Source organism: Hemicordylus capensis, chromosome 2, assembly GCF_027244095.1.
Source record: "Hemicordylus capensis ecotype Gifberg chromosome 2, rHemCap1.1.pri, whole genome shotgun sequence".
NCBI classification, from domain to species: Eukaryota; Metazoa; Chordata; class Lepidosauria; order Squamata; family Cordylidae; genus Hemicordylus; species Hemicordylus capensis.
Window position 1 is genome coordinate 242566303 of NC_069658.1, and position 18312 is coordinate 242584614.

Here is an 18312-nt window from a genome sequence, read left to right on the forward strand (position 1 = left end):
TAGACTCTTGGTGCTGGGGGACTTCAATGTTCACTTCAGGACCAACTGGTCCGGGGTAGCTCAGGAGTTCATAGTGACCATGACAACTTTGGGCCTATCCCAAGTGGTCTCTGGACCGACACATATTACAGGTCACACGCTTGATTTGGTCTTTTACTCTGATCAGGGTGGTGTTCCATGGGTGGGGACTCCTGTGATTTCTCCATTGTCATGGATAGACCACCATCTGGTTAAGGTTGGACTTACAACCACTTCCCACCTCCGCAGGGGCAAGGGGCCCATTAGAATGGTCTGCCCGAAGAAGTTATTGGATCCACTAAGATTCCAAGAAGCCTTGGAGGGATTGAATGTTGGCTTTGCTGGTGATCCTGTTGATGCCCTGGTTGAGAATTGGAACAACTTGCTCACCAGGGCGGTAGACACGATTGCTCCCAAGCGTCCCCTCTGATCCGTTTCAGATGTGGCCCCTTGGTATACGGAAGATCTACGGGGGCTTAAGCGGCAAGGTAGGTGACTGGAGCGCAAGTGGAGGAAGACTCGACTCAAATCTGACAGATTGCGACATAGAGCACATCTAAAGATCTATGCTCAGGCAATACGTGCGGCAAAGAGGCGGGTCTTTTCTACCTGTATTGCCTCTGCGAGTTCACGTCCAGCGGAGTTGTTCAGGGTTGTGAGGGGATTAGTATCTGCCCCCCCACCCTTGAACCAGAATCTGGAGTCATCAGTTACCCGCTGTGATGTGTTTAAAGAGTTTTTCGCAGATAAAATCTCTCAGATTCGGGCCAACCTAGATGGAGACTCCACAATTAATTTGATGTCTGAGCTGGAGATGCCCAACAACTCCTCTTAAGTGATTCGACTGGATTGGTTTCAGTTTGTGACTCCTGAGGATGTGGACAAGCTGCTTGGGGCGGTGAAGCCTACCACTTTTCTCTTGACCCTTGTCCAACATGGCTTGTTTGATCTAGCAGGGAGGTTATTGTAAACAGCCTGGTGGAAATAATAAATGCTTCTCTGAGGGAGAGCAGGATGCCACCTTGTCCTAAGGAGTCAATCATTAGACCTCTTCTAAAGAAGCCTGCATTAGATCCCTCAGAGTTGAGCAATTATAGGCCTGTTTCCAGTCTCCCATGGCTGGGCAAGGTAATTGATAGGGTGGTGGCCTCTCAGCTCCAGGCAGTCTTGGAGGAAACTGATTATCTAGACCCATTTCAAACTGGTTTTCGGGCGGGCTATGGGGTGGTGACTGCTTTGGTCGGCCTGATCAATGATCTCCAATTGGGAATTGACCAGAGGAAGTGTGACTCTGTTGGTCCTTTTGGATCTCTCGGCGGCTTTTGATACTATCGACCATAGTATCCTTCTGGAACGTCTGAGGGGGTTGGGAGGCACTATTTACAGGGGTTCCGCTCCTACCTCTCGGATAGATTCCAGATGGTGTCAACTGGAGACTGCTGCTCTTCAAAATCTGAGCTTAAGTATGGTGTCCCTCAAGGCTCCGTACTTTCTCCAATGCTTTTTAACATCTACATGAAACCGTTGGGAGAGACCATCAGGGGATTTGGAGCTTGGTGTTACCAGTACGTTGATGACACCCAGATCTACATCTCCATGTCAACTTCTTCAGGAGCTGGCATGTCCTCATTAAATGCCTGCCTGGAAGCAGTAATGGGCTGGACGAGGGAGAATAAACTAAAGCTGAATCCAGATAAGAGAGAGGTACTTATCGTACGGGGTCAGAACTCTTGAGACGATTTTGATCTGCCTGTTCTAGATGGGGTCACACTTCCCCAAAAGGAACAGGTTCACAGTCTGGGAATACTTCTGGATTAACACCTCTCCTTGGTTCCTCAGGTTGAGGCAGTGGCCAGGGGTGCTTTCTATCAGCTCCGGCTGATACGCCAGCTGTGCCCGTTTCTTGAGATCAATGACCTCAAAACAGTGGTACATCTGTTGGTGACCTCCAGACTTGACTTTTGTAATGTGCTCTACGTGGGGCTGCCTTTGTACGTAGTCCAGAAACTTCAGTTGGTTCAGAATGTGGCAGCCAGGTTGGTCTCTGGGTCATCTCGGAGAGACCATGTTACTCCTTTACTGATGGAGTTACACTGGCTGCCAATAGGTTTCCAGACAAAATGCAAAGTGCTAGTTATCCTCTATAATAAAGTCCCTGGGTGTGCGCCCGTGTCCTCCGGTGTCTGCACCCGTGTCTCCCTCGGCCGTTCTGGGCATGCGCAGAGTGCATGCCCAGTACGGCCGAGGGAGAAACGGCCGCAGGCACCAGGCGGCCTTGTTGGGACCGGACGGGCTGCGGGGAGGGCAGATGCGGCAGCGGCGGGACCGGCCCTGCCGCGGTGGGGTGACGGGGGGGGGGGGCGATGGCGGCGGCGACTGAGGCCCATGGCAGCTGCGGCCGCGGCGGGGTGACAGGTGGTGGTTGCAGGGCCGGCCCGGCAGCGGACAGGCAGCCCTCAGTGGGCCCCGATACCGGGGCAGAAGGTGGGGATGGGGGGAGCGGTGGCTGTCCTGCAGCCGCCCGCAATGACTGACAAGCAGCGGCAACGGCCACAGCAGGCCACGTGGCGTGGCGGGCCCGCCAGCGGAACAGGCTGTGGAGGCCAGGAGGAGCCCGTGGGAGACTGGGGTGCTACGGAACCGGGCGGCGGAACTTTACTGTTTGCCGCCTGGGAGGAGGAGCGGCGGGCCGGTAAGAAGAAATTTTAAAAAGGTACCTTTCAGACCTGCCTAGAAGTCAGACTCCCACCAGCGGTGACTTTTCCCCTCCAGCCGCTGCCCTAGCAGGAGAACTCACAGCGGGTGGAATTCTCCCTTCTTAAAGGCACAGAAGCCCTGGCCAGGCCAGAATTTGGCTGCCTCTGGGGCTGCTGCTGCTTCCCGCTTGCTCCCTTCGCCAGCTTTCGCAGCAAGCCTTCGACGTTGCAGAGGACGCCCCGCCAGACTGACATCCGCGCCGCAGCCTCACCCAGAAATGGTCCTTGAACAGCGTCTCCCGCATGGTGGCGGCTCCTGCAAGGGCGGCGACCCTCCCCAGGTGCAAAAGCGCAGCGAACGAAGAGGGAGCCGTGGAGGCTGCAGCAGCTGTCAAGAGGCGCCGCTGGCCGCCCCAGCCAAGTTCCTCTATTCTTTTTAGCGCCTTCAGCTGCCTGCCTCCGCTGGGCCCTAAAGCCCTCCATTTCCCCGATAGCAGCCAACTTTTTAAAATGCAGGGGGAAGGGGAGGGCAAGGGGAGGGGGCCGTGGGGCAGGGGAAGGGCAAGAGGGAGTGGGTCAGGGGGGAGGGGAAAGGGCGAGAGGGAGTGGGTCGGGGGGAGGGCGAGAGGGAGTGAGGCAGGGGGGAGGGGGAGGGGCGAGAGGGAGTGAGGCAGGGGGAGGGGGAAGGGCAAGAGGGAGTGAGGCAGGGGGGAGGGGCAAGAGGGAGTGGGTCAGGGGGGAGGGCAAGTGGGAGTGGGGCGGGGAGGGCAGGAGGGAGTGGGGCGGGGAGGGCAGGAGGGACTGGGGCAGGAGGCTGAGAGGGAGGGGAGGGTGAGAGAGAGGGGTGGGAGGGCAAGAGATTGGGGTGGGCGGGAGGGGAAGAGAGGCAAGAGTGTGGGGCCAGAGGAGGCGGTGGGCCCGCCCGGGTGGAGGAGGACGCGGTGCGGCTGAGGCGGCGGCAGAGCCTCGGCCAGAGGAGGCGGTGGGCCCGGCCGGGTGGAGGCGGCGGAGGAGGTATGGAGGAGGAGGAGGCTGGCCCCAAAGGTCTACTAGCGCCCGTTAATTTAACGGGCTTAAAGATACTAGTAACTTATAAAGCCCTAAACGGCTTAGGCTCTGGGTATCTAAGAGAGCATCTTCTTCATTATGAGCCCCACCACCCATTGAAGTCATCTGAGGAGGTCCGTCTCCAGTTACCGCCAACCAGTTTGGTGGCTACACAGAGACGGGTCTTCTGGTCACTGCCCCTGAGATTGTGGAATGCGTTCCCTGCTAAGATACAATCCTCCCCATCTCTGGCAACTTTCAAAACACACCTGAAAACCCAAATTTTACCCAAGCTTTCTCAGCTTCCTAAATTTGGAGCTTTTTAATATCTGGTCTATTTTAAAATTCAAAACCGGATTTCGGGGTTTTTAATCACTGCAATTGTTTAATTGTTGTTTTAAAATGTTTTTAAATTATTAATTGTTATATTGGTTTTTTAATTTGTTTTAGCTCTTTACTGTTTTAGTGGTTTGTTTTAATTGTAAACCGCCCTGAGCCATTTTGGAAGGGCGGTATACAAATCAAATAAAGAAAGAAAGAAAGAAAAGAAAAGCTCTGCTCCCTGGCATCGCCAAGGCAGAGCCGAGAGGCACTGGCTCCACCTCCAGCCGTGACCACACTGGCTCCATCCATTACCTGCCCTGCCTAGTGCCCACCCAGTCCCAGGAGCCACCGGCCGCCACTGCCAGGGGGATGTGGGGCAGACAAAGGTGATCTGTTCATTCCCTCTCCTCCTCCTCCCCCAGTGACCCCTCCCTTACTTGATCTGGTTGCACTGAAGCCTCTTCCGCTCCACCAGCAAGAAGAGATGGCCGAGAATCCAATGGAAGAGTCAGTCCAGTACCTACGGATCACACAAGAGTGATGGAAAGATGTTGGTGAACGCAATAAAGAGACAACAAAGTATAGTGTTTAAAAAGTCTTTATGCTGGCTTAGTGCACAATTCAGACTATGGATTGTGAGGTTTATGGCAGGTTTTGAGTTGAAAACTGCCATAACGTAACATATTTTTAAACTGTGGGAGAGGCTGGGGGAAAAAGTGCCACCCCCCCCACACACGGCCAAAACCAATACTGAGGGGAGCATGAAAGCAGGGCTAGGAGTTCAAGTGGCTTCCCTCCATCATGTACATCTGGCAAACAAAACAAAACAAAGGACAAGAGATGAAAGGAGAAAGAGGGCAGAAAAAGGCCTGAGGGGAGAGTTGTAGGGGATGTTCCCTCTCTGAGTTATTTTCTTCAAGCAAAGATGGGTAATTCCAGCTCACTTCCAGGCCTTTTCCTTCCAGAAGAGGCAGGCAAATGTCTTTTCTCGGACGGGAGGTCACCCAATGGCACAACCTTGCCTCTCATCTGCCCAAACCAGTCCTCCCCTCTGGGGACACCCCTGGTCTCAGCCTCCCCTTGAGCTAAATTGAGGGCAGCACTGTAGAAAACTCAGACAGACATGATAAAATCTTTTGATGGAGGCAAAGAAGTGCATGTTGGTTATGGAGGGAGCATGCTAAAAGGTCTTTCCTGCACACCAAATCCTCCAACTTGGGTGGCAGGGCAGGGATCTACACAGCAGAGCAGCCTCCACACTCATCTTCCCAAATAATTTCTTGCCTCTACACAATCTCCCGCTCTCAATCTTTCCTTGAGATCCATTGAGTGCAGCATTATAGAAAATCAGAACAGAAAGAAATATTGAGGGGACATACAAGCGCGTATTTGGGGGAGCATGTCCAATGCGCCTCTCCTTCAAGTAACCCCAGGGGTCCCGCAGCAAGAGAGGAGATGGGAACATTTGCCTGCCCCATAGCCCACCCTTGGCTATCATCGGGAAGGAGAGGTTGATGGGAAAGATGGCAGCCTGGAGAATTGATGATTTCCAGTCTACATATATACTGTAATTCTCTAAAGTATACCTGTGGCTAATCCCGAGAGTTTGTGAGTAGAAGCACGAACTTCTGGGAATTGCAGAAGGTTTCAAGTTCCCTCCCTGGCTTCTCCAAGATAGGGCTGAGAAAGATTCCTGCCTGCAACCTTGGAGAAGCCGCTGCCAGTCTGTGAAGACAATACTGAGCTAGATAGACCAATGGTCTGACTCAGTATATGGCAGCTTCCTATGTTCCTAAGCACCGTGGTGATTGGGCAGTGGGGATTTCATATGCAGATAGGTAGAAGGAGCCTGTGAAAGCAGAAGCACTATGGTGACTGGGCATACAGGTCGGAAGATGTTCTTAATTGTAGAGGAGAGAGAGAGAGAGATAGGATAATGGGCAGGAGTTTGCTAAGAGAGGGGTCGTGAGGGAGCAAAGAGCCCCTTCATGGGAAGGAGGCTGCCGCTGTGTGAATTAGATGAGGAAACAAGATGAACAAGATCTGTTAACTCAGGAAGATAGCAAGAGAGAAAGAAAGAAAAAGAGAAGGGAGGGGAGGGGAAGACAGAGAGAGGGGAAGAATGAGTGGAGGAGAGAGAAAGAGAGAAAAAGAAGGGAGGGGAAGAGAGAAAGAAGGACGGGTAAGGGACCGGCCCAAGTCTGTCAGCAGCCTGAGGGGAACGAGTGGCCTTTTGGCAACAAGGAAGGGCCCAGTCAACCACTGCTGCTGTGGTTACTGTGCTACCAAGGCCATTGGCGGAGGGAGGGAGGGAGGGAGGGAGGCAGGCAGGCAAGAAACAGGCCCAGGCCTGTCAGTGACTTGAGGGGAACGAGTGGCCATGCCAGTGATGGCAGCGAGGCAGCGAAGAATGGCCCGGTCCACTGCTGCTGCTCCTGTGGGGAGGAGCAGGAGCGGGGCTCAGGTGAGGAGGTCTCTGAGGTGAGGGGGGCTGTGGCAGGGGGTGAGAGGAGCAATCAACTACTACTAGCAGGCAGATTATCTGCGTGAGTTAACTAGTCTATATTATGAATTCTCCAAGACAGGCCATGCGTGGGGACGTGGTAGAAAGGAGGCGACTGGCTGACAGAGTTTGCAAGCAGAAGCACCTGATTGGACAGTGGGGATTTCATATGCAGATAGGGAGAAGGAGCCTGTGAGAGCAGAAGCACCATGGTATTGGGCAGTGGGGATTCCATATGCAGATAGGGAGGAGGAACCTGTGGCACTGTGGTGATTGGGCAGTGGGGATTCCCTATGCAGATAAGGAGGAGCAGCCTGTGATGGTTAAGGACAGTTGGAAAGCAACTGTTACTGGTCGGAAGATGTTCTTGATTGTAGAGGAGAGGAATCTATCTATCTAAATATAAAAGGACAGCAGGCAGGGTTCTGCAAAAAGACGGGTCGTGAGGGAGGAAGGAGCCCCTTCAGGAGAAGGAGGATGCCGTTGTGTGAATTAAATGACGTAAACTGTGGCTTTGGCGTAAACTGTGGGATCTTTCAATAGACAGAAGGCTGTTATTATTGATTTCTTCCTTGTATGAAGGCGCCTTTCTGAAAGTTCGCTGTAATGCACAGGGGTCCCTTTCAAATGCGATACCTACTTACAGCGGCGTGAGGCAGGGTTGCATCTTAGCTCCCTTATTATTTAATCTATATATTAACTCGGTGGTCTCTTTTGTATCTACACCTTCTACACATCCTCCCAAAATAGCAAATAAGCATGTATCTATTCTTTTATATGCAGATGATATGGCAATCATGTCCCAAACCCCAATTGGTTTAAGACGTGCTTTAGGCCTCCTTTCAAAATTTTGTTCCCAAGAGTCCATTGAGATAAATTATGAAAAAACTAAAGTCCTAGTCTTTGCAAAACGACCTAGGCAATATTGTTGGTCCATCAATGGTCATAGGATTGCAGAGGTCAACTCCTTCAAATACCTAGGAGTGGTTTTTCATTCATCAGGCTCATGCAATGCCCACCTCAAATCCACTTTGTTGATGGCACAGTTAACTACGAACCTTATTACATCTTTTAATTTCTCGAGGGGGGCTTCTTATATTCCCGCTGCAGTTAAACTATTTGTATCTAAAGTCCACTCTCAAGTGCTGTACGGAGCCCAAATAGGACCTGTTAGCAACTTTACAGCTTTAGAAGCCCTGCAGTCTAAATTTCTGAGATCTATATTGTTAGTCCCCTGACGCGTGCCTAACGTTGCGCTAAGACGAGAGGTGGGTATGATTAGATTGGAAACTTGTTATTGGAGGAATATCATATTATTCTGGTTAAAATTTGTCTTCTCTTGTGTAGGATTGGCCCCCCTTATTGTTTACAATTTAAGTGGAAGACCCAAATTGTTGACAAATTGGCTCATTATGGTTTCTCTCAGGATGAGATTATCAAAATGGGATATGATCGAGCCAGGACTGAGATCAAACAACGTATCATGGACATGGAACTGCAGGAAAAAGTTGCTTCCTTGCCTAAGAATATCTTTCTGGGGGATCAAATGTTTAACATTAAACCAGCTAACTATTTGAGTCTAATTACCATTCCTAAATTTAGACGTGCTCTGACGCTTGCCTGTCTTAATGAGCTTCCATCTGCTGTTATGGAGGGAAGATTTAAAGGTACCCCTTTCTCTGCTCGACTTTGCCCTTGCGGGTCTGGTCAAGTGGAGACAACTGCGCATGCCATTTTATACTGTAATTTCTATAGGGACGCCCGCTTAAGATTAGTGTCCCCTTTGCTGCAACGTTTTCCTGGGCATTTGGATGACTTCTATTTGAAGTATTTACTGTCCAGTCTTGATGACAACCTAATTAGCAAAATGGCAAGATACTGTTATATCATTTGCAATATCCGCTTAGGTTTTTAATAATGTTCTGCTTTCTTTTTTCTGTGATTCCTGTTTTATGATTGTAATGGAGGGTGCTCTGCTCCCTTTGGCTTTCAGTAAGATCTATCTGGAGTTCACCACAACTGTCTTAATTTAAACCTGTCAGTATTGCGTTACAATCTGTTTGATTTATTATGCTGAGTTTTTTTTGTAAGTATGTATGTTTTACTAAGTATTGGTCTATGACCGCAATAAAGGACTGACTGACTGCCTGACTGAATTAAATGAGGAAACAAGATGAACATAATCTGTTAACTCAGGGAGGGAGGGAGGGAGAGAAAAAACATGAAGGGAGAAGGAGGAAAAGAGCGGGTGGAGGAAAGAGAAAGAGAAAAAGGCAGGGGGAAGAGAGACAGAAGCAAGGGCAAGGGACGGGCCTGAACCCATCAGCAGCCTGAGGGGAATGAGCAGCCATGGCGGCGCCTATTGGCAGCAGGGAAGGGCCCAGTCAACCACTGCTGCTGTTTGGGGCTACCGAGGTCATTGTCAGAGGGAGGCAGGCAGGCAAGGGACGGGCCTGGGCCTGTCAGCAGGCTGAGGGGAACGAGCGGCCATGGTGGTGGCAGCAGCGAGGAATGGCCCGGTCAACCACTGCTGCTACTCCTGAAGGGAGGAGCAGGAGCGGGGCTCGGGTGAGGGTTGGGAGGTTTCTGGGGATAGGGTCGGCAGCTTGGCCAATAGGCAGCAGCACTGCTACGGCGACGCAATGGGATGGCGGAGGAGCAGGAGTGCAGACCAGGTGAGGGTGGGGAGATCTCTGAGGTGAGGGGAGCAATCAAGTAGTAACGTGCAGGTGCTCTAGAGCACGCAAGAGTTCCAGCACTGAAGTGGAGAGAAATAATTGTGGCGGCCAGGAGGCAGAGGTGGAGGGCTGGCGGGCGGATGGTGGGCGGACAGTGGGCAAAGCCCCGCCAGCCGGAAGGAGGAGATGGGAGGTGGCGGCGGGATGGCCTGGCCCTGGCCCGCCCACTGGGGTGAGGCGGCGGCAGTGGGCCCTGGTCCAGCTGCACGGAGGAAGCTGCAGCAGGCCAGCCTAGCATGGCCAGCAGCAACAGGACAGCCTGGCCCAGGGGTACGGTGGGTGGGTGGGTGGGGAGAGTGGAAAGCCAGGCATGCAGGCATGGGAGCGGGGGATGGCTGGGCCCAACAAGAGGCACAGATGCTCTGTGCCCGGGCCCACTAGTACATATAATACGCTAAGGACGTACGTGGCAAGCCCCACACACACTTTGATTTACTAATTGGAGGTACTTGTTGGGCAGTGGAGATTCCATATGTAGATAGGGAAGAGGAGTGGGGAGGGGGCAAGCGAGTGAGCATGTGGTGGGGAAGGGGTGAGAGAGTAAATGAGCGGTGGGGAGGGGGTGAGAGAGCAGAGGGGAGGGAGGGAGTGGTGAGGAGGGAGGGAGTGGCAAGTGAGCAGGTGGTGGAGAGGGGGCAAACGAGTGGAAGGGAGCGGGCGAGTGCATGAGCAAGCAGTGGGGAGGGGGCGAGTGAATGACTGAACAGCGGGGAAGGGGCGGCTGAGAGTGGGAGGCTAACACTGAGCAATCAAGCAGGGGCTGTGGCGGGGGCAAGGAGAGCAATGAAGTCCTAGCACACAGATGCTCTGTGCGGGTTCAGCTAGTAATGATTAATTCTTGATACACATCCTCTATTTTTGTACAAGTTTATATTTAAGCTCCATGCAAGAAAAGGTGTCTCCCCACAGTCTCTGCAAGTACAGGTTTGGATGTTTAAATCCTGAAACAAAATATTTTCTAAAACCTTTTTGCAAGAGGATAGAAGGCAGCAACCTCCTCAAATGGGCTCAGAGAAACATCAAAGCATCCCATGAATTTCGAGGATATCTGAGCAAGAGGGAGACCAAGAAGAGGTCTGACCCATCACTCCTTACCCAGTGAGGTGGCAGCTCCGCCAGCTTCCTGTGAGGTCCTCCTAGACAGTGGCCTCTGCTTGGCATCCAATGGAGCCCTCTCTGCCTCGGAGAAAAAAGGAGCTGCTTCTGACAATGGTCCTGGAATCTGAAAGAGACAGAAGAAGAGATCCCAGACAGGGAACAGAGAGAGGTAGAGATTAGGACGGGAATGGTGCAGAACAAGGCCTGAGAAGGGGTCGGGTGTGTGGGGGGGATGTTATCTCCTTGGGCAATTCTCCAGTTGCCTTCTTGGGCAACTAGTGGCTTCTTCCAGTATCTCCTGGCTCACATTCCAGGCCCATTGCTAGACCCAGGATGAACCGCTCTCTCACCAGTTGCTCTTCCTGCTTCTCCTCCTCTGTCTGGCTCAGGAGGAAACCTTCTGCCAGGGCCACCGCCTGGGAACTGGTCTCTGCTCCACATTCTCTGATCCAGTTCTCCATTTCAAGGGGTAGGATGGTCAAGAATTGCTCCAGGATCACCAAGTCCAGGATCTGATTTTTCGTGTGTCTTTCTGGCATCAGCCACTGACAGCAAAGGTTATGTAGCTGTTTACAAACCTCTCGGGGCCCCTTGGCATCCTGGTAGCATAACTGCTTGAAGGGCTGGCATTGTACATCTGAGCTCAGGTTGCCTTTACTGAAGATCTTCTGTGTGGTCCTTTCCCAGAATCCCCCACTGCTCTCAGCCTGGGTGGCATCAGGGCTGTTTCCTGCATTAAGGCCAGCAGAAACTTTCTTTCCCATCTTCAATCTGTGCTCCAGGGCAGCATCCAACAAGATCTAAGAACTCCTTGTTCTCTCTTGGGAGATGAAGGTTTTTGACACTCAGATTCCACCTTGTGGACCTTCTTCCTGTACAAAAAGGAGACAATGCAACAGAGAAAGAGGAGACAGAGAAATCAGAAGGACAATGTGTGGGGGAGGGAAAGGGAGGACAGAAAAGAAAGCCTTCAGTCCAATGCAGCCTCCTTTCCTCTGATACAACCCCAAGAACTTCCAAGCCACTACTCCTCCGAGCTTTAGAATCGCCTCACCCCACTCTCCCTGTCCAGACCTCTCTCTCTTTTATCCCTCCACTTGAGGAGTTGTAGCTCAGTGGCTTCTTTGGCCAAGTCCCAAGTAGACAATCTTGGGCTAGAGATGGACATGGACCAGAGCTTTGACTCAGAAGGGAATTTCATTTATGTTCTACATCCGCCTCTTAGGGCACATGAAAATAGCTTGAAGCTGAAGTCAACCCAAGAGAGCTCTTGGCTACTGAGAAGAGGGAAACAAGCAACTCTCAAAACTGGGAAATATGGGAGGAGTAAGCAACACAGAGCATCTTCCAGTGGGGTGAAATTGACAGGGGAGGGGAGACCAAGGTTCTCCCCCACCCATCAGCAGCAGTCTTATCAGGCTCCATTATTTTTAGGCAGCTAAGCAACGCCTAGTCTCAGCAGGGGTGAACTCAAACCTGCTCCTCTCAGCTGAGGCCCTCTTTGTTCTCTCCCTTCCTGCTGCTGGGTCTCCCACCCACCCCATTCTTTGCCCACCTACCATCCCTCTCCCCCAAAGCCACAGTGGACTCACCAGACGCCCACCCCTTCGCGACGTGGAGAAGACAAAGGGCACTTGCCCCCCCCCCACCTGCCTCCCCCAGAAGGGGCGCAAGGGCTCCAGTTCCTTCTTCAGCGGGCTTCAGGCAGCAGCTCCGGATTTTAGTCCAAGCAGCATTCCCAGCTAGGCTACCCTTGAGCAGATCCCGAAGAAAACTACAGGGGGTGCGTACATACCTTGGCCCTGGCTTGGGTCTAGCTTGAAATGCTGAAATTCAGAGCAGTGCATTTAGGGACACGTAGTTCCCTGAATGGCTACCACAATGGATGCACTCATTCAACGGACTACATTTCCCAGAATGCATTGTTCTGGAAATGGGGGTACGGGCTTCCCACTTCCAGCTAGGCTAGCCTGGAGGTGGCGCAGAGAGGGGCGAATGGCAATTGCAAAGCAAGAGCCGCGGGAAGGGAATGCCGCTTTGGGCTGGAGGCAGGGGGGCTCCCGGCCAGCTGCGAAGGGCAGATCCTCCTGTCTGCTGTCTTCTGCCCCCAGAGTAAAGAAGGGAGATGGGGAGAGGCTGAGGGAAGGCAGCGAAAGGGCGGAGGACGGGAAGGATTTCTCCATACTGTCAGACTCGTCCTCCTCTCTGCTTCCCGTGTGAGCCCCTTGCAAGTTGTTTTCCGCCCCCACGACCGCCCTGGATTTTCACAGGGAGTGAAAACAATGTCGTCTATGTTTCATAGAATATTAGAGCTGGAAGGGACCTTATTTTTACATGTATTTTGAATTGATATCCATGGCGCAGTGGGGAAATGCTTCACTAACAAGCAGAAGGTTGCCAGTTCAAATCCCTGCTAGTATGTTTCTCAGACTATGGGAAACACCTATATTGGGCAGCAGCGATATAGGAAGATGCTTAAAGGCATCATCTCATACTAGGGACATAGCAAGGTTGGAGTGGGCCCAAAGACAAGATTTTAAAATTCCCCCCCACACACACTGAAGTTATATATATACACACACACACTATGTGCCACAATAGAAAATCATCATAAATTATTTTTTAAAGGTTTTGTAAACTGTGGCTGATGCAAGTCATTGAATGGTACTAGAGAAAGACATGCTGTTCTGGTAGCTCCAGGTCTGAACATTCACATCAATTTCGGAGGATGAATACAACTGAAAGAAGCCTGGACGGGTGCGCGGCTGGGGGAGTCAGTCATGTGACTTGCCTCGGGCGGGGGCCAAGGCATTGGGGGGGCCCAGACAACTGTCTCCCCTTGCCCTATTACTCCCCTGTCTCATACTGCACGGGAGGAGACAATGGTCAACCCCTCCTGTATTCTGCCAAAGAAAACCACAGGGCTCTGTGGGCACCAGGCGTCGAAATCGACTTGATGTTACACTTTACCTTTACTTCCTCCAAGGAACCCAGAGTGGTGAGCATGGTTGTGTTTATTCTCACAACAACCCCATTCCCTGAGGTAGGTTAGGCTGAGAGAGAAGGTAACTGGCCCTATAACTGAACTAGCTTCAATTATATTTTTCCACTGACCACCAGGATCTACCTCCACTGACCTGAAGAGTGTCCATGGACCCCAGGTTAAGAACCCCTGGCCTAACAGTACTTACAGTAAGCAAATTATTCATAATGTCTAACCTAAATCTGCTTCCTAGTAATTTATTTTTATTTATTTATTTATTTACATTGTCCCCCATTATTTTTTATTTTTTTATATCCCACTCTTCCTCCAAGTAGACCAAACTTAAGTTTCTCCTCACAACAACCCTGTGAAGTAGGTTGGGCTGAGAGAGAAGTGACTGGCCCAGAGTCACCCAGCAAGTCTCATGGCTGAATGGGGATTTGAACTTGGGTCTCCCCGGTCCTGGTCCAGCACTCTAACCACGACACCACCACACTGGCTTGTAAAGGTTTCGTAAGTGCTCCATTCAGTCAGATCAGAGGTCCTTCGAGGCAAGTATCCTGTTTCCTACAGAATGCTGCTGGGAAACTCATAAACTGGGCATGAATGCAATAGCTCTCCCCTACTATTTCTGCATAAGCCACCTAATGGCGCAGCGGGGAAATTATTTGCCTAGCAAGCAAGAGGTTTCTGATTTGAATCCCAGCTGGTATATTCCCCAGACTAGGGAAACACCTAGATCGGGCAAGAGGTGCGCTGGCATCTCTAAATAAGGCTGGGAAAGACCACTGCCTGAAACCTTAGAGAGCGGCTGCCAGTCAGTGCTGCCAGTACTGAGCTGGATGGATGAAGGCAGCTTCAATCGAAGCCGCTTCATGCGTTCAGTAGGAGCATCCATAGGTCTAGGGTAGAGCACCTGCTTTGCATGCAGAAGCTCTCGTGTTCAATCCCTGGCATCTCCAGGTAAAGTTGGTGCCCTTGAGTCAGTGCTGACTCTGGCGCCCACAGAGCCCTGTGGTTTTATTTATTTGTTTGTTTTTACATTTATATCCCAGAGCGGTGAACTACTTCCTTGAGTTTCTCCTCACAACAACCCTGTGAAGTAGGTTAGGCATATATTATTCTGGCGGCCGTGGAAGCGTACATAAAAAATGTTAAATTAGTTGTAGAAAATACTCCTTGTGTTATTCCCAGCAGGAAGGTTTCTGGCTTCTTAGGAAATGTCATTTTAAATATTTTCTTTAACTCATTATATATCATGTCCCAATAGGCCTTAGCCTTCCTACAGGTCCACCACATATGAAAAAAAGTTCCTTCAGAGTGTCCACATTTCCAATATTTGTTTGAAACATTTTTATACATTAATGCCAGTTTTTTTGGTGTCAAATACCGCCTATACATCATTTTATAGTAATTTTCTTTTAAAACATAACATGCAGTGAACTTTAAATCAGTTTTCCATAATTTTTCCCAGGCTGCCATTTCTATATTGCACCCCACATCTTGAGCCCACTTTACCATAGTCATTTTAACCACTTCATCTCTTGTCTCCTCCAAAAGCAAAAGCTTATACATTTTAGAAACTAATTTTTCATCATTTTCACATAGCTCCTTCTCAAATCTCGACATCTGATCCTCAAATCCAACTTTAAGATCCTTCTTATATATTTCATTTAACTGGTGATACTGAAACCAATCTCCAACCAAATTTTGTACTTCAGTTAAACTTTTTAGCTTACAGTCCTTTTCTTGAAAATATAACAGATCCCTATAAGTAACCCATTGCAATTGCATATTTACTTCTTTACATGTTAAAGCTTCGATCGGAGATAGCCATAACGGAGTTTTAGGTTCCAGCCATTTTTTATATGTTAGCCACACCCTCATTAGACTCCTTCTTACATAGTGATTCAGAAAGTCTTTATGTGTGTTACTTTTCTCATACCACAAATATGAATGCCATCCAAACCTTCTATCAAATCCTTCCAAATCAAGTATTCTAGGATTTCTTAATGTTATCCATTCTTTTAACCACGTCAAACAAACAGCATCAAAATACAACCTTGTCTGGTAGGGTAAGACCACCTCTTTCCTTTGCATCTGTTAAATTCTTAAAATTAATTCTTGGTCTTTTCCCTTGCCAAACAAACTTAGTTATATCCTTCTGCGATTCCTTAAAACAAGTTAAAGTGTTGATTATAGGAATAGTCTGAAAAAGAAAGAACATTTTAGGCAAGACATTCATTTTCACCACTGAAATTCTTCCCATTAAAGACAAATTCATATTGGACCATCTTTGTAGATCAGTTTTCACTGTATTCCATATTTTAATATAATTATTTGAGAACAACAAAGAATTATTGTTTGTCAGCCAAACCCCCAGATATTTAATTTTCTTCTCCACTTTCAGCTCACTTATTTCAAAGAATCTATCCTTAGATTTCTGATCCATATTTTTAGTCAAAACCTTCGTTTTAGCCTTATTTATGTAAAACCCAGCCAATTGGCCAAATTGTTGTATTTTTTCCAAGAGTCTTCCAATCTTGTCCATTGGATTTTCTAAAAAGAATACAACATCATCCGCAAAGGCTCTTAATTTATAGTCTTGTTTCCCAATTTTGGGGCCTTGTAGTTGATCATCTTCTCTAATACTTCTACAAAGCACTTCTAGGACTAATATAAAAAGCAATGGGGAAAGTGGACATCCTTGTCTAGTCCCTTTTTGTATTGTGCACCCACATATCAGGCAAATCTAGCCTGAAGTCCTTGTAAGCTATCAGGTAGAGAACACAATTGTTCACACACAATTCGGGTTTTTCATTGCACATGAATGCGTGTAGCCTGATTTATATCCGGGGTTTTAAAAAATCAATTTTTTGCCTGTTTTGGGTGGCAGCTTCATATTCTGGTAAAGCCTTGGAGTAAACCCATGGTAACGCCTACTGTCTGGGAAACCTCCTGGCATTCTCCACCCGTCGAATTACATAATAATAATAATGTTAGCCCGCTTTCCAGGGATCATGGGAACCACCAGGCTCACAGGCAAGCCCGGTGCTCCCAAGGCAGCTAGCCCGCCTAATTCCCCCTCCCCTTAAATGAGGTTAATGGAGCAAGCACTCCATTAACCTCATTTTTTTTTTTTTTTTTGCTTGTGTGTCGCTGCGGTGTGCGGCAACACACGAGGAGATCCCCAACTGGGAGGCTGCAAGCAGCCTTCCAGTTGGGGGTCTCTCCAGTATGCCCTGTGTGCTCCTGGAACTTCCGGAGGCCATGCAGCCCCCGATCCCCCAGCCCCCACCAGCTCCATGACGGCCTTCTGATCATTTGCGGGGAGAGCGGGCTAAGTCCGCTCTCCCCACAGACCCGGAAGAAGCTCTTCTCACCAATCGTGAGAAGAGCTTCATCAAATAATCCATACAAGGGAGAGACCATATAAATGCTCAGACTGTAGCATGATGTTTTGTGATACATCAAGCCTTAAAAGACATCAAAGAAACCACACAAGAGAGAAACCATATAAATGCTCAGAGTGTGAAAAGAGTTTCAGTCAGAGCTCAAGCCTTGCCAATCACCGAAGAATTCACACAGAGAAAAGACAAACACTCAGACTTTTGAGCACAAACTTTTGTGAAAAATTAAGCCTTAAAAAAACCAAAAACTTTAGAGAGTTCACACAGGAAAGAATCCATGAGTTAAGTGGAAAAGGGGCACTTTTTAGAGGAATATTGACAGGGGGTGGGGGGAGATCAGCTGTATTGAATTAGCCCAAAAGTGGCTGTTGCTGGGGTCTCCTTTGTGTTTCTTTTTAGATTGCGGGCCCTTTCGAACAGGTAACTAGATCAGATCAGACCTTTATTACAGGCAATGACCAGCAGTTAATATACTGTTCATACATTACATCAGATAGAGTACAACACCACCAAGACAGGTAACTATCTTCTCATTTCTTTGCTATGTAAATCACTTTGAGAACCTTTTTGTTGATTAACAAATATACATATTCTTTATCATTCCAAAAAAAAAAATCCACCATGAGGAATGAGCTTCAGTCAAACAGCAAGCCCCTGCGCTCTCTCTGGTGGACCACTCTGTGAAACAGGAAGCTGCTGGACTAGATACCTTGGGCATCCAGCAGGGCTGTTCTTATGTCCTTATGTTATGTTAACATCTGTCTTTTAAACCTAAAAATTCATTTTGACAGGTATCTTGGGAAATATTTCTTTCACAAGTTTGGCAAACTGGTGACATGCTAACTTAAGAGATAACTGAACGAACAGGAGTGGAGCACAAGGTTTTCAATGTTTTAAAATTAGAAATATTAGGATTGCTCTGGTACAGAGACATGGGAAAGCAGAATACTTAGTGATACATCTAAAAAGAGTAATTGGCAAATGGTTGCAATTACTGTTGAAAGTAACTATAAGAAAAGAACCATTTGGTTCAAATGGAATTGGATATAATGGAGCCAGTTACACAAAATGAGTTGTATGGATTTGAAAAAACAATGTTAAAAGCTTGATCAATATGTAATTGAAGGAAAGCCTTTCTAACTACAGTCTAGATCAGGGTTTCTCAACATGTGGGTCCTCAGATGTTATTGGACTTCAACTCCCATAATCCCCAGCACTAGTGGCCTTTGGTTGGGAATTATGGGAGTTGAAGTTCAATTACATCTGGGGACCCACACGTTGAGAATCCCTGGTCTAGATTGTATTTGACTCCTAGTCACCTAAATGCATTTAAAACTGCCTAGTGGTTTATGTTGGAGACGCAGAACAGCATCAACAGATATTTATCATGTGTTTTGGATTTCTCCAACGATAAATACAGTTTGATAGGTATAACTTAGATTTTGTGGGATGATTTTCAGGACTGGAATGTAGCAACTGGAGGATATAACTTGTT

General features: G+C 48.8%; 1 pseudogene; it reads right to left on the reverse strand.

Annotated features, from left to right (window-relative positions):
• The window catches only part of LOC128347579 (zinc finger protein 420-like), a 54237-nt pseudogene extending 41913 nt beyond the window's left edge, over positions 1-12324 (reverse strand).
• Between the last annotated feature and the right edge of the window lie 5988 nt (positions 12325-18312).